The sequence below is a fragment of the Pseudopodoces humilis genome, chromosome 2 (genome assembly GCF_049639895.1).
Source record: "Pseudopodoces humilis isolate 2021_Gansu_Grassland_sample_001 chromosome 2, ASM4963989v1, whole genome shotgun sequence".
NCBI lineage: Eukaryota > Metazoa > Chordata > Aves > Passeriformes > Paridae > Pseudopodoces > Pseudopodoces humilis.
Window position 1 is genome coordinate 76,888,432 of NC_142201.1, and position 17,676 is coordinate 76,906,107.

The window sequence follows — 17,676 nt, forward strand, 5'->3', positions numbered from 1 at the left end:
CTAAAATTCATTTGTTGAGGGAAACAGGAAAGCCAGAAGTGGCAACAATGATCCTTGTCATTTATCCATTTCTTAAAATGGAGTCCTCCTCACAGATATGCAGAAATCTGTCTCCTATATGAGGCTCACTGCCTTGCTGTTAGGAGAGGGGAAAAAAAGGAAAACAAACCAAAACCAAGTCCCATTTAACCTTTTTTGAGAAAAAAAACCAAAGTGCTTCAGGAGATGTTTTTTCCTCTCTTCATTTCTTACTCAGCCTATAAACAATATGCCATCACTGAGGTGAATGAAAGGGTCATTTTATAAGGACAGTGGTGCCTTGATGAAAACATGCTTTGCCACTCATTTCAGTAATAACATTTCTGTAAGATTGACAACAATCTCTGGGACCATTTCAGAAATCTGGAATCATCCCCCATTACTTAAAGCAGGAAGAAACTGAATTCCATTCTAATTTTTTTTCTCCTGAGGAAAAATTTTATTTCATCTAAAAAATACAGTAAAAAGTTGGAGAAATTTTTGTAATTGCTGAGACTAGAATCTGTTTTGAGATACACCTGAAAGTTTGTAAAACATCTATCTGAGACCATGTACAATGTGAACTGCACTGTCATATTTTCAAGGCTCAGTTTTAATACTTTTATCTGTTAGAGAGCTAAATGATATGGTAACAAGGTACAAAAAAGAGCTTTTCTTGGATAACCAGATTTTAAATGGGATGGGGCAGATCTTTATCAATCTGTTGTAAGGCTAAAGTAGTAGGAAGGCACTAGTATCAATAAGATGGTAAGATATTCTTCACTAAGTAATTTTGACTGGAAGAAAAGGTAATCTGTAACTGATACTTACAATGACATTTCTAGTTTATTGGAAATTATTGTAAGATTAAGAAACATTGAGAAATGTAGCGCATCTACTCTCCAGTGTTCTGAAAGAGTCTCCAAGATTCTTGTCAAACAGAAAATAGACACTGTCTTCCATGAAAAGCCCCCAAACTTGGTGATACCTTTAAAAACCGCAGTTAGTAGATAAGGCACAAAGTTGAAGCTGTCTTCTGGTTCAAGCCTGACAGATAATTTATTAATTTTATTCCACGATTGTTTCATACAAAATCCATTCAAGTTCTTGCTTCACAGAAAGATCTCATAGACCATCCTGGATAGCATTACCAATCATTTAGAAAGTAATTGAATAACCACTTGAGTATGCTAAAGGTCCCTCATCACAGACATTTGATAGACATGTTTCACAAAAACAAATGTTGATAAAAATCAGATAAAGATTTCGGAGTGGAAAATGAGCAAAAATCTCAACAAATCTATTGGGTTAAACAGTTTGGGCCCTTCACTTTAGAAACTGTATCACTGACACTTTCAGTGGCTGCAGTAAAACATAACCACTCTCCCTACAAAATTCACCTCATTGGGATCCCTCTCGGTGCAGTACCACCCACTACTGCATTTTTCAGCTCCTCTGAAAATCCTGGAGGTCACAGGGTCAGGCTCCAGCACAGCATCTGTGCTCTCTCCCCAACACCTGCTCTCACTAGTAGGCTGAGGGTGAGCAAAGTCTTGAGAGGGGACACAGCCAGCCTAGCTGACCCCAAAGGGGATGCCCAAAGGGGACATTCTACACCATAAGCCATCTGCCCAGCAATAAGGAGAAAGAAGGAGGCAGGTGGGGGGGAACAGGGGTGTGGGCAGAGCATTTTCTATGATAATGCTTGTCTTCCAGAGCAATCACTACACATGCTGAAGCCTTGCTTCCTGGGAAATGACAAGACATTGCATCTTGATGGGAAATAGAGAATAAAATATTTTGTTTTCCTTTGCTTTCACATCTTAAGCCTTTGCCTTTCCTTTTTTAAACAGCCTTATCATCTCCCATGAGGTTTTTTTCCATCTTATTTTCTCCCTTCCTTTTCCCTCTGAGGGGAGGAGTGACAGAGAGGCTTAGTGGGAAACTGGTGTCCAGCCAAGGCCAACCCTTTACACAGAAATTTTAAGCTTTTTCACTATCAACCCTATTTCTCTTGTCCCTTCTTAACTCTGTCCAATTCCTTTTGCACTTTTAAACTTGCTATTGTTTAGCAGAAGACATTTGCATGTAGTAATTGTAGAACATTAACATAGAAAGGTAGAAGAAAGTTTTGGCAGAGCTATGTCGTCAGTATCAGTAACTGAGTTTTCTTCAAATCATTAATACTGTGCGTAAGAATAGCAAAAAGAATTTCACATTTTGTTTTCCAATTCAGCTCATATATTTTTCAATTATCTTTTATTCATATGGAAGAAACTTGACAGATTTTGAATATCAAAAATGCTTTTTTTCATGTTTGAATATCAAAATGCTTTGTTTTTTCATGTTGAACACAAGGCCTGTCCAAGCTACAGCTGTTTTCCCAAAATTCATGTAAAAAAGACCACACTGTAGAAAGGAAAAGGAGTAAAGGAAAAGAAAGCCTAACAAATTTAAAAACAGTTTTTCTTCATACTTTTGCTTGTGTATAAAAATATTTCTTTTAACTTTACAAAACATTTTGAAGAAATTCAACAAACTGAAAAAAAAAGAAATCTTCAACAAGAAATGGATATCAGTTTATGTACTTTGTTTTCATGTTACTCATCACCACAACATCTAAAAGATTTCAGCTATCTCTATAGGCAATAAGATTAACATTTATTGAGTATGACACATTCAATTTCTCATGTCTCTAAAGAGGCAAATTTCCATACATGGACCTTTTTCCTGATTTTTGTAGTTATATGTGACGAAATTTGTTTTAAAATATGCATTCTGCAGTTGACATACTTCAATGAGTGTATTTCAGGCTCTAGTTCAGAAACTGGTAATGAATGCCATTTCTTGAGGGAGTTTGTCTTAGATAATATTTTGCACTTAAATTTTGTGTCTTTCTTTTGAGGCTCCCAAGCTACTTTGTAATGTCAAATGATTCTTCATTATTATATATTGGATAGATAGGTAGATGTAAAAGCTATTTCACTCTTGACCAGAGAAGATGGGATTCTCCTAGCAAAACATATTAACTCAATGTCAAAACTGGTCTTAGAAAACTAGAATGGTTGCACTCTGCTCCAACTGATTAATTATACCTCCTCTTGAAGTCTTCTTATTTAGGTAGAGAGCTTCAAGGTCAGACAGCATGTATTGAAAATACACCAAAGGTCTATTTAGTCATTGAGGCAAATGAGAAATTATGCATCAGCTTTGTATACAGGGTGGTGAAAGAAATGTGTTCTACGTGTGCAGGTGCACCACTGCACTCAGTGGCTGAACTTATATTCTTTTATTGTGTGCTCAGGGAAGGAAGAACTTTGTCTGAACTCTGTGTCCAGAGACAATTACCTGAAAAGTATTGTTTCAACATGACAACTATAGAAATTAATTCCTTGATGCTAGTACTTGTTGTTTGATAATAACTAAGCACACAGAATTTTCTCAGAGCTTTATAACTCTTTCATTTTTTACAATTATTATTTTAGGATTAAAAATGTCACATTAGCAATATAAATTCACCCCAAATTAAAGGCAGCAATAGCAGACTGATAGTTCCCAAACCTGTGAGATTGTCATCTACAGATCACATATCTGCAGAGATATTGTAACAATCAGAGTTAGAGACTTGTTAAAATCCTTAATCAAAATGCAGAAGTGAATCTCAAATAACTGTTGATAAATGTGTGGATTAAAAAAATACCTTTGAAAACATAGTTAATTATAAAAAAAAGACAGAAAGACATACTGAGTTAGGCTAATTAAAATAACCTCTTTAAAACAGCCTGTCTTGGAGCCCTACACATAGAAAGGCTGTACATTAAGAAGGAAGAACTTATGGCTTTAATCTGGAAAATACTTTAGCATTTTAGGAGGCATTTCTTCTTGTCTCAGAAGACATTTATAGGTAAGAAAATTTTGCTGTTTCTTCTGGATTTTTGAGCAAAGAAGTAACGTGTTTTGGAGATGAAATTGAATACAGATATTAAAATAATGAAAATTATGGAAGAATTCTGCATAAACTTCTCATATCTGACTTTTGGAGAAAATGTAAAACAATAGGAGATACCAAAGGAAATAGCCATCAGTAGCTCCTGAATTCTTCCTCTGAGACCATAGATGATTTCAATCTCTTCAGCTGTAAATTTTTTACGACAGAGTACTGTCTTCATTAGAAGAAAATGCTGAACACTAATCAAGTCTTTAGCAAAAAAATAAATTAAAAAAAAAATAAAAACAGTGATCAGGAAACAAAATTTACAAATTAAAATAATCAATAGACATACTTTTAAGTTGTCATGCTGTTTAATAATTTGAATAGATGATTAATAGATAGATACAAAGGGTTCACTTAGTGGTCTGTCTTTTCATGTTGAACTGAAAACACAATTTAGCAAAATGAAGTTTTAGGATGTTAGAAAGCTTAGGAATATAAATTAAACATAAAGATATTCAGAAGCTGATCAGATAAACTACTCCTTTTGGTCGAACATCTGAAAGCAGAAAATAAAACCCATCTGCAAATTACACATACCATGGTATTTCTTTGACTGTTGCCCAGACTCTGATCTCAATGACCCTTTACAAGTCTCAAAAGTGTATAGGCAATGAGTAGGTTACAATGTGGGTTTATCCAGATTTAATATAACAGGACTTTATCCAAATTTCAAACTACTAGACAAGTTACAATAGTAGATATGACACCTTTCAATCTAAATTTTACTGTCAGAAAAGACTACAAAGCTCTTTGCATGAATCAAAGATCTCTAGAGCCCAGATGAATTTTAGTTCTTCTCTGCCTTAATTTTCTATCACTAGCCTGGCGCCAAAGAAGAATGCATTGTCAAAGACATATATTTTTTAATTATATAAACTAGTGAAATCACCAGGTTAGCATATGTAAATACATACCTCAATGTGCAAACTGCTTACACATTAGCAGGACACAAAAGTTGCTTCTGTGTCTTATAGGTAGATCAAGAGAACTAGATGGGTCTCAACTGACTGACATATTTTAAGGCAGCAATCCAAGACCCTTATCTGCTCTTCAGTGGCACTGGCTAGAAGACAAAAGAGTGCATTGCACAGATGGGTAGAATATGAACCAAGTGTGAAATCAGGGGAGAATAAAACTTCTCTCAATAATTTAGGATCACTTCAATCTCCAGTTTCTTGTAATTTACTCCCTGAGCAAAGCTGCTTGTCACTAACACGAATCTGAGCAGAGAAAGGTGAGACAGAATGAATGGGGACCTAACTCAGCTCTTTGCTGTCAGTTGCAAAATTAACTTTAGTAGATCAACAGAAGCAGGAGGTACCTCTGGTTCATAGTGCAAGCTTCCATCCCTGAGCTAAAGCTCTAGCAGGTCCTTGAGGAATAAGTGACACCTTTACAGAAATTGCTGAGTACAAACCTCTACAAACCTTTCCCTAACCCTCAGGACTTTGGCATTGCTCCCACTGTCACAGCTCATGCCAAGAGTTTTTTTAGCTAGTAGTGGGCCAGGAAAGCACATATGCTGAGTGACTTGCACTACCAGCTCCTAAACCAGTCTGTGCAGCTGTGTGTTTCTTGTTACCTTCACCTTTCTAGGATAATCACATTAGGTTGCAGAGTGATTTGAGAAGTTTCCGATACCCTAACTTTAAGATTCCCGAAGTGCCTGTCACTCAATCCTAATGTCAGAAATATCAAACATCAAAAAAACTTTTATTTGAAAAAAAAATTGAATAAAACATGGAAAATGTCCATGAAGATTCCAAAGGCTTGCTGGAATGGTATATTAAAAAGTAATAAAAATATGTATTTAATAACTTATTGATACTGAGATTAAGTCTATTAGGCATTTCTTTCCAGCATTCCTCAGACACATGGAAGATATTTATTAGCCTACATAGTAAGGGTCTTTGTGTTGGTTTTTCTTTTTTCACATTCCACATCTGCAACAGGATTTTGTAGAAGAAAATAAAGGAAGCATGCTGAACTTTATACTTCCACTACTACTTAAAGTCTGTTCAGGGGTTCACTACTGCTTAAAGTCTCTCCTCCTTTTTTCTGCCTTCCAGAACTGATTCATTCTTAAGGAGACAGATTCAATCTTTGTCACCTGAACTTCATCCCTTTGCAGTGAAACTGCTAATGTTATTTAAACAGTTCGGTTGTTTCCTCTGCTTGACTAAACTACTAATAGCTTGTTAAATAACTGAGCTAAAGGCAAAAGGTACATTTCACAGTGAAGCTTTCCTAGAGACTTTCTGAGAGGATATTGACTTTGCTTTAATTGTCCATGACAAGCTAACTTTTAAGTTCCCAGCCCAGAAATCAACTCTATTCAAGGGCACTGTAGGTTTGAGCAAGAAACAGCTTCTCATGGAAGTGCCAAACTCATTTGCAAGGAAATTGAAAGGACCAAAGTACTAAGCCCACCTGGGAAGAATGTGAATCAGTGTCTTGAACATGTGTCTGGAAGAAACTTCTTCAATAGGGATGAGGGTAGGCAGGGAGGGTGTTGAGGCTTTCTGACGGTGAGACAATAGCTAGAGAATGGACTTGTAAATATTGACAAAATTAAAACGGAGGTGTACCCTGAGACCTGCCCAGATCCTTCTGCTGGGCCTTCCTACCCTTCAGCAGGTTGACACTCCTACCCAATTTGGTAGCACTTGCAAAATGAGGGTGCACTTGATTCCCTCATCCAGATTATTGATAAATATATTAAACAGAATTGGTCTAAATACCGAGCCCTGAAGAACCACTTGTGATGTGAGGTGGCTCACACCCCACCTGTGACTGGTCACCAGCTGGATGTGCACCATTCACCACATCACTCTGGGCCAGGCCATCCAGCGCCAGGCTGTCACCCCCTGGTTGTCTGGCACCTGCTGCATGATGGTGCTCAAAATTTTCTATTCCATGACTTTGCCTAGAACCAAGGTCAGGCTGGGAGCTCTATAGTCTCCCAGATCCCCCTTCCAGCCCTACTTGTAGAGGGGTATCCTATTTCCAACCTCCAGCCAAGTGGAACCACACCAGTGAGCTGTTGCTGTTGGTAAATGATATAGAGTGTCTTGTCAAACTCTTCCACCAGTTCATTCAGTAGCCTTGGGTGGATCCCATGTGGCTCCACAGACTTGTGTGAGTGTGTGTGGTGTAGCAGGGTCACCGATCTTTTCCCTTTGGATTATAGGGGGTTTCATTCTGCTTACCTCCCCTTTGTTCCTTCTCAAGTTGCTAGGTACCTGGAGAAAAAGGAAATTATTAAAGACTGAAGCCAAGTTCAGTCAAACTTATTCTTTTCCTCATCCTTTGTTACTATATTTTCCCCCACATTATGTAAAGGATGGAGATTCTCCTTAGCCCTCTTTTTTGTTGCTAGTATGTTTATAGAAGTATTTTTATTGTCATTTTCAATGGTAGACAGATTAAGTTCTAGCTGGGCTTTCCTCTAATTATCTCCCTTCAAACCCTCACAATATAAATCAGTGTCTCCTGAGCTGCCTGCTCCTTCTTTGAAAGGTGATACACTTCCCTTTTTTTCCTGAGTTCAAGCCAAAGTTCTCTGTTCAGACAGGCTAATCTTCTCTTCCAGCACATCTTTTGGCAATGGGGATGGCCTGCTCCTGAGACTTTAGAATTTTCTTGTTGAAGAAAGTCCATCCTTCCTTCAATTCTTTTCCCTTCAGGACTGCCTCACAAGGGACTTTGTCATGAGTATACTTTTCTGACTACAGTACAACTATCAAAGAGGCGCACAGGCAAAGAGCTCCTTCCTCCTGTGTGGTAGACTTCTCATTCCTGAGCTATCACACATCAAGGATTGTACACACTATCTTTACAATAGGTTCATGCTGGCCAGACACACTCACTTTCAACAGCAGTTGAGAATAGACTTACTCTCCTGCTAGTCAGGGTTAAAATGGCGTGTATAAAGAAGGCTTACAGGTTGGTCTGGGCAAAGACTTGTGAATTATCTATGTGATTAAAACTGTGTATTTGCAAAAATAATATAAATTGCCCAAAATGTTTAAAAAAAAAAAAACAACTCATTCATTTCATTTAGCTAGGGAGAATGACAATTTGTAAAGGAAAAGAAAAAGGAAAATTTTGTCCAACACAGATAAAACACAAAGCATATTAAAAAAAAGAAGGGGCTCAATCCTTCTCCAGATCAGGCACTTGATTTGTGTCAAGATTTGCCACAGAAGCAGCATCAATTCAAACTTTTCATGATGCAGAACATAAACCAGAGTTATGCCTAGTGCCTATAATGGGATAAAGTCATTCCTCCCTCCTACACAAGCCACAGGACCACCTCTAGGACACCATGCATATACTTGTGTCATCTTCAGGTCGTATGTGGAAGCAAGCCCAGTCCTCTGTTGAACTGCACAAACTGAACAGTTAAAGTGTTCAAGATGGTTTGGACATTAAACAATCACATTCTTTCTCTTTAAATCACCTGCAGCAAGAAAGTCATCTACTCACTGGAACAGCTGTAGCTTTTCAGCTGCATTACACACTTACTGTTTTGATGTGCCCTCCCATCAATCATGCCTTTGTACCTGACAGTTTTTCAGGACAAGCAGGATTACCTGTTCACACATCATCATCTGGGTGTCCAGTACTTGCTCAAAGGAATCTGCTTCCAGAGTTTAACACTGCTCCTTTTACTGCCAACACCATTGGCGTTACCTCTCTTCTCATTGAATGTGCCTCATCTGCTAACACCTCCCACTTCTACAGTAGATATGGGACAAATCCACCACAAATTAGCTGGAGCCAGTTACTAAAAAATTGTTACATGTATTCAAAGGTCCAGCACAGCACACTGGGGGATGTGTTTATGTTCTTCCCACATTTCCTAACTCAGGTTTAACACAGGGCGTCTGATGCTTGAAGGAACAAAATGTTCATTTATACTAAGTGTAAAAGTACACTTAGCTCTGTGCTCTCATTACTACAACTTTATTTTCTGGAAGCTTACTAACCTAATTGTAATTTATAGACCAAATGTTTCAGCTTAACAAAAATAACATTTCTTTCTTTTTCTCTGATAAAATACAAAGTTAATTTAGACTTCTGAGTAATAAGGTATCTCCAATATCAGCGTATTTCTAGTTCATTTACATACCATTACACGGTATGCTTTTTAGATTCACATTTTCTCCCGCTTGCTTTTTTTAAAAGGTAAAAATCTCAGCGTGATAACTGCATTGTGTTCATGCTGCAACATCAAAACTAAATGCTTTCGGGCTAGACACTCAGAAATGACAAATGTAATTAAAGCTTTGCTTTAAAATACTTCCCAGAGCTTATTGGTAGTGAGAAGTACTTCCCCTGATGTCTCAGTGTTCCAACAGCTGTGCTTAGTGAAATCAGGTTAGTTTCCTCTTAACAAGTGTAAAAATAAGGATTTCTACTTTTGTGGGAGGTGTAACAATCTAGTAATTATAATACCAGACACCAAAGCAAACTATTGAGAATTCAGAAAATATTTTCAGAGAAATACAATTTTCAGAGAATATGCAACCTAATAACTTAGTATCACAAAAAAAAAGACATTTGTGCTGCACTTAAAATATTTCACTTTCTGTGGTACATATCCATTCTTACTATAGTTTTGAAGTTTTGCATGTTGTAATTTCATACTGTGTACCTTTGATAAAGTAAGTGATCTGGGGGAAAAAAGATGTGCAATGTGGTGAACATACCTAGGCTGCAGAAAAATCCTTGAGAAATGCCACCTGAAAAATTCCTAATGAATACGAATGGACTTAGTGAAAGAAGACGCAAAAGTAAATAAAGAAGGTTTTGTAACAACAGTGTTTCAAGGCAGGAGGTACTGAACAAAGACTACCAGCGCAGAAATGATCTTGTCACTTAATGAGTACATTTTGTTAATGTTCTTTGCCACCAAAAGTAGGACTATGCTAATGAATATTGTCACTGAAGAAAGTCTGAGAGGTATTATCAATAGCAAAGATCAAGACAAACACAGAGGAAGCAATGGATGACCTTGAGAACTCGAGACTATGATTTGAAAGACATTCTGCAATAGAAAAAGAAAGAAAAAAAAAGGTACTAAACCCAAGGACTCCTGCTATAAAATCAGTTTGAAATACAAAAGAACAAAATACAGAGAACACAGGAGAGAAGAAGACTGGCTTTGCCACAAATGAACCTGCAATATTCAGGCAGACAGATATTCCATTAATTTTGGAGCAAACTGACTGATTTAGGGGAGCCAAAAGTGTTTTCTACAAAATACCAGACTAACAACAGGAAAATTATTTAAAAAAAGCCTCCAGAAGACAAGGGTGAATTTAAAGGACAATTTTGTAACATCTTATTTGATTGAATATTAAAAATACTTTTAACTTTAAAAAGATTATGGAGCAAACCTCTTAAGGATTAGGGGAAGGAGTATAAAAAAATATCCAAAAGTGACAAGGTAAATTTACATGTATGGTGACCTTTTGTATATCCTTGACATGGCAGCAAATGACATCCAGGGCCCACAGTACCTTTGTCAAAAGCTGTGGGATGAGGACAAAATGTCATCTGCTGTTTCTTACAATTTATTCTTGCTCAGTCTTCTTCCTAAGAAACCATTAGTCACTGAAAAATATCTCCACAGATACAGCTTGTGATAACAAAAATTATAACAACAAAAAAAATAAATTATAATAGACATACTTTTATCCTTGTGATTTTTAGTTTTATTTCTCCAGAGCTAGGAAAACATGTTCTAAGTGTAGTAAGGGCAAACATTTGGGTTATTGAACTACCACTGTATTCAATTTTATTTTGACAAATAATTCAAATGTTCAACTCAGAGTAACTCCTACAAAAAATGGATTTTTCCATCACATAAAGGGGACTTTGAATGGCTCTGCAAGCCACTTAAAGCCTTGATCCCATGAACTAGAAGGCATTTATGTCTTTGTGATATAATGTCCTCAGGACTTCACTGACATTTACAAGATGTGAATTTCTGTCAGGCAAACATAAGTTGCTTCATAAAGGATAGTCCAGCTTATATCTCAATGGACATAGAAGAATTCCCTTAAATAATAGTCACTTAATTTGAAATCTCAGTATAAACTTACTCAAAAAAAATAAAAAAGGTATTCAGAGAATTGAGTTTCTCTTTTGAAAAGAAAAAGTACAAATTGAACAGAAAGTGTTTGGTCTGACTGCTGATATTAAAATATGAAAGAACAGTGAATAAAGGAGATAAAGGAGGTTTACAAGTCTTACATGTCAGTTCTGGGCCCCCTTTGAAGGAGTAAAGTTCCGCAGAGTCATTTCCTCTCTAAATTATTACTCTCTCAGAGTAATATGGAAGAAAAAAGGAGCAAACCTGACTTGGGAAAATTGGAATAAATGTAAAAGCTCAACAGTTAAGGCTCTGGAAGTATCATGGTCCTGTTATTCTTTAGAAAGTATGGCAAGAAGTAATGTAAGAATATGGAGACCTTTTGTATGATATGAACCCTTCCACATCTGACAAAGGCAGAATGGAATAAACAATTTTTTTTCATTCTACCCATTACAATGAAACTGCCACAGATCTCCACTTCTGAAGGAATTTTATGCCTTCTTAGGACAAGAACAAGAAGAAAATTTAATTTCTTTTCTTTGAAGAAAATAGATATTTTTGTGTAATAGATGTTCAAGCAAAGACATGATAAACTTCTGCAAAATTAGGCAGTGTAGCAGTAATAGAGATTGGAATCACATCTTTTGTGAAGGTGTAGTGGCTGATACGACATCTGGCCAAATCTGACATTGGGTTTCGAAATATCTCCCTACTCTGAGCTCCTCTGTCAGTGGTGACACTTTATCTGAATTCACATACAACTTATTGATTCATGATTAATTTCTGTTGTTCCCTTGCTAATCTTAGAATTCCAGTTTTGCAACTTCCTTGTGTCCTGCCCTTTTTCTGGTCACTGAATATTTTGCTCAGAAGCTCTCAGTCCTGAAAGTGAATATAAATGTATTTTGCATCAGAAAAGGAAAGTGGTAGAAAGAGGAATTACATTTGGCCAACATGCCTATAAATCCTGTCAATTTTCTTCCTATGGTGACAAACATCTCTGTATTCTTCCCATGCCATCTGACCTTGCTTCCACTGGACATACATCTTCCTCCTTTGTCTTATTTCCAAGAGAAATGTTACATGTATATGTGTCTTCACATAATCATTGTTGTCATAATTTGGCTTTGTTGCCAGCTCTCCTGGAGATGTAAAAAACACTTAGATACGATGCTTATAAACATTCCTTTGTGGTGGACATGGCAATGCTGGGTTAATGGACTACATGATCGTAAAGGACTTCCCCAAACTAAACAATTCTATGATTCTACGATTCTAAGATAATTGCAGCTGCCAGTCACAGGTCTTGATAAAGCAGATAAAACTGATACAATTTTTGGTTCATGGTCATGAATGAGCAGTGGAATACTTTTCATTTCATAATAACTAGAAAGAATAGGAAGCCACAAGGCAAAACAGTAGTTTTCACAGTAAATGCCAAGGGGGGGGTCTCTGGGTATTTGACTTTTAGGTGCAAGTCCCAGTGTAGATCTGCCTACTAATCAGGGTGCACATATGCCTAGGTGAAGGTTTAAGCACAGCAAGGAAAAACTGTTTTTATTTTAATGGCAAGGAGAAAGGAAGGAATTGAGCTGTACTCCATTCCATCAGGACATATCCAGAGTGAGATTCTGGTTCTTAACATAATATATGACATAATCCCCATTTTGAAATGGGAAATAAGGAATACTCAGGCAGCTACAGGCCAGTCAGTCCTACCTCTGTGCACATAAAGATTGTGGAGTAGATCCTCCTGAAAACTAATCTAAGGCACAATGAAAATAAAGAAGGGCTTGGTGACAGCCACCATGGCTTCACTAAGAGCAAATCATGCCTTACAAATTTGACGGCCTTCTTGTGGGGTTACAGTATTAGTGAGCAAAGGAAGAGTAACTAACATAATTAGTCAAGCTACAGTTCAATACCATAGGTCATCACTTGATGTAATCAAAATTACTTGTTTCTCTGCAACAAGGAAGGGTAGCTGCTAAGAGGCTACAAGTGTGGCTGGCAGCAGCCATGGTGGTGTTTGAGACACAGAATGCCCATAGGAAACAACCTCAGTAATCCTGCACTGACAATGAAAACTGAAAGGTCTCTGAGGCAGTTTACTGACAAAACAAGCTTGCTATCTGTGGGAGGAAAAAAAGTGAACAGACAGGTTAAAAAAAAGGAATCTGAACTGGCTTCTCCACATCCTCCTTGCTCCCCAGTAGTATTCAGAAAAAAAAAAAAAAAAAAAAAAAAGATTTTGTAAGTTTTGTAGTTTACTTACAAAAAAATCTTACTTACTTGATTTTTCATAAATAAAACCAAACTAATTAGGTTTTCTTAGATACAGTGCAGAATTCCAAATACTCATTGGCAATGAGGCTTCAAATACGCTTGAAATCTTTCCACGTTATTTTTTCCCCACTACTAACTAATAACTAACTAAGGTTCCCCACTAATAACTAATTATTTGTGCTAATAACTTCAGCACAAATATTCCTATTCTTAAAGGGTGCTTTTTAACTTCCCTGATGTAAAAGTCTCTGGGGCACCAAATGTAAATGTGTTCAGTTCTTTTCCCCAAATTTAGGATTTACGAGCAGAGAGACAGTTTTCATATTCAGACTTAGGATATTTATTTTACCTTATTTTACCTTATCCATATTACATTCTTACAGACAGTAAGTACTTCTACAAGCTAACCTAACAAGCTACTAATGGCAACTTTGGGCTCTGTTCACAGGGCCTTTTAAGCATAAACTTTCCAATTATCAAATGCCAACTAATTTATTTTTACTTTTAACCCAATAACCAAACCTGTGTTCCACACTGTGTACCTCTCTGTCCAATCACCCAGCACCACCCAAAACCACGAAGAAGAAAGAAGAAAGGCAAAGACAAACCAATTCCCAAGAACCTCCATCTTGTCTCTTATTCACTACTATATCTCAAACTCTAAACTCAATATTTTTCATCCAATGACTTAACATAATTCTATCTAATCCACACATTTTCATTCCCAGCTTCTCCACTCAGTTTCAGACGCCTTCTCCACGGTCTTAAGTTAAACCCAGTGTTCTCTTGACTGCCTGAGCCTGTCAGCACAGATAAAGGGACATTTTCTGTGCCTAGGACTCCAACACCCTGATGCACAGTAAATGCACTCTGTTAACAACTTCCACCAGTTCCAATATTGTCCTAGGAAGAAAACATGTGGTTAAATCTAACAAAGTTTTAAAACTAATTCTAGTGTCAACTGCTCAGTCTACTTGTGCTGGTAATATGATATAAAGAAAATTCTTCCCCAAGAGGATTGCCAAGCATTGGGATAGACTGCATTGAGTCAGCATCCCTGGAGGTATTTTTAAGACATGTAGATGTTGTACTTGGGAACATGGTTTAGTGGTGGACTTAGCAGTGCTGGGTTAATGGCTGGACTTGATGATATTTTCCAGCTTTAATGATTCTATGATTCTAAGAGATTAAATAGACCTTGGCTTCAGTGTATAACATTTATGTAGCTGGATAAAAGTGAAAAATTAATTTTATTTATTTAGGCGTATTGGTAGTACATAGTAGGCTTTGAAATGTTAGACTATTAAAGCACTACTTGTTAATTCAAAAATTATGTAATGCTTAAAAAACTTCCCAAACCTGAAGAAAAACTTCATCTTTGCATAAGCATCTTTAATGGTGAAAACAAGAAAGCAACAAAATAAGAAGGTATAATAGATTAGGGACTGCTAGGAAAAGTTCTGGAGTCTGGTTTTCTTTTATCCATAGTGTTTTTACAATGTAACTCCTTGTAACTTAATGCAAGTCTGAAATTAATTTTCAAATAAATCAAATTAATTACTAAGGAAGTAAATAAGTAAATAAAGGTAACAAGGGTAATTATAACTTAGGAAAACCAAAAAAAAACATACCATGAAGAAAGTCATAGATAATGCCAGGGCTCAGAGGCTGAAGTATTTTATTCTTTCAATAAGTCTCATATTTGTAATAAATTCTATAAAATATTGTTGTGGTGATGATCATTCATGATCATCAGAATGAATGAATTGGAGAAGATAGGAAAGTTACAACAGAAAATACAATCTATATATTAGAAAAATTAGTTCCTATCATAAAATGAAGCCAGGATAAATTTTTTGTTAAATTTTTCTTGAATTACAGCAGATAAATATGGTCAGATTCAGAGGAAATGTTCAGTAAGATTTGAAAATTCACATACTCCCCCAGTTAGTTTCTCCAAGATTTTTTGTGATCCAAGGTCTTCATCTGCTTTGGGAAAATCTTGTTTTAATCACATTATATATATTAAAAAAAAACTAAAACAAAAAAATACCCAGTCTGCAAGGGGAGAAAATCCTAAAAATGGCAACTCTACTAAAATGCAATAACATCTAAATAAAAGATAAAGAATACATGAGCACTGAAACACCTTGATGCTGTTACCTGTTGAGGAATGCTTCCTACTGGCACTGCTTCGTTCCCTCAGCTGCTTCTTGGCTTACCACAGGCAAATCACTTCAATCCTCACCACTTCAGCTTCCCCATCAGCAATCCAGGACTGGCACTTCATCTATTTTGTAAAATGCTCTACTTTCTAATGGCAGAATTCTCAGCTGGTAACTCAGTGTTATGATAAATATGAGATTTTTGGCATGCAAAAATGATTATGCCTTTAATGGAATTACAAAATATAATTAACCCTAAAGATTGGTACTATGTGATAAAAGTAATCAAAATGTGTGACAAATTATCTGTTTTACTGTGTCTTATATCATAATTATGAATTCCTAAACTATGCCACAAAGCTCAAGGATGGCTTTCTTACCATTGAAAAGATAAACCTCTAGTGATGATTTTATTTTGTTTTGATCCAAGCAAAGAAAACGTATTCTACTGGGAAAATCCATGAAGATCCCTTGAAAAAGTTATGTAGCACTGTGGAACACTTTGAACTGTGAGCAAGGATAAATTATAAATTGTTCAGTGCTGTTTAAGAGTACACAAAAGTAACAAAAATAACGATCAACTATACTTTGGTGGAAGCAAAGTGTAAATGGGTAAATATTAATAATTGCTTTGGGGATAATTTGGTTATGCAATCCCATGGTTTGCATCATATAAGATCTTTACAAAACCTTGGTTATGAAAAGTTAAAATTAAGAAAAATAAGCTCAGGATAGTTACTAATTTATGACTGCTCTACTGAAGCGTGTTTGTCATCAAGGAAAGATGGAAAGCAAGACATGCATGACAAATACTGGTTATCCCACTTACAAAGGCTTACCCATTTTGTTCCAGACACAGTCCCTTAAAACGGAACAGGAGTTTAACCTCTGGACACAGTGGCAAATTAACACAATCTTTGTCACTTATGCATGAGACTCATGCCCACTCTATCAGGAGGTGATTAAATCTATGGGAGAAAAGAATCCATTGACTGACACTGAATACCAGGACTCACCCTCACTCAGGAAATCCCTAACTGTGAGTTTCTGAAGGCTAGGAGCTTCTTCTCGTGAAATCTCATTATGTTGTTTGTAAGCTCCTCTTTTTGTATCAGCTTTTGATGTCTACATACAATTTTGACCACATCTGTGCCATCAAAATAAATAGTTCCCATTTCTGAGCACTAGAAGGTTGGACAGCTGCCTGCTTGCTTCAGAGAATGAACACAAGCAGCCTTAAAACACAGAATACATTCAGAATACTGAAATGAAGAAGGAACCTGCTTTAAGCAACACATCAGAGATCAGATTTGTTGAGGCTCACTGAGATTACATAGATATTAAAGTCAAGCCCACTGATCACAGTTTACCCACCAGTCCTCTCCAAAAGTAGAAAACAATACATTTGTTCAGGCAAAATTTAACCATTATAAATCCATGTTAATTTCTTCTGGTCATCCCCTACCCCTTCATATGTCACTGTAACCTTCCAAGTACCTTCCTGAGATAAGGCTGACTAGCCTGCAGTTCCCCAGGACTTCTATGCTGGCCATCCTCAAGGTGGGCATGTTTGCTTTTTCTTGTCATCAAGAATCTATCTCAACCATCACAATAATTGAAAGATTAAAAAAGAGCAGTCATGAAATGAGGTTGATAAAACATTATAACAAGTTGTCCAGAGAGCAATATTTCATTGGTAGATTCTGCCTCTCCCCAGAAATCCTCATGTTTTTTGAGACAATTCCAGTCAAGATGCCAAGCAGACCCTCTTGGCAACACCAGCCACGAAGGGCAAAGTTGACCTATTCCTGAGCTTCTATGCTCACTTTAAAAGTTTCAGACACACTTTCTAAAGTGTGTCTGATGAACTTGCCAGGGTCCCCATGATAGTACCATGGTGTTGAGAGGGAAAATCAGGAAAAAGCAGAAGTCTGGGTGCCAGACTTGATGCTGTGTCAGGTGTGCTTTTCATCCAATCAAGTGTAATCAGTGTTTTGTTCTTGCCATACATCACTGGAGAGATGATTGTATGGATTTCCACAAGCAGATATTGCAATTTCAGCTCCAGCCAGCAGTTGTGGAGCCACACTGACAGGTGTTGGGAACAA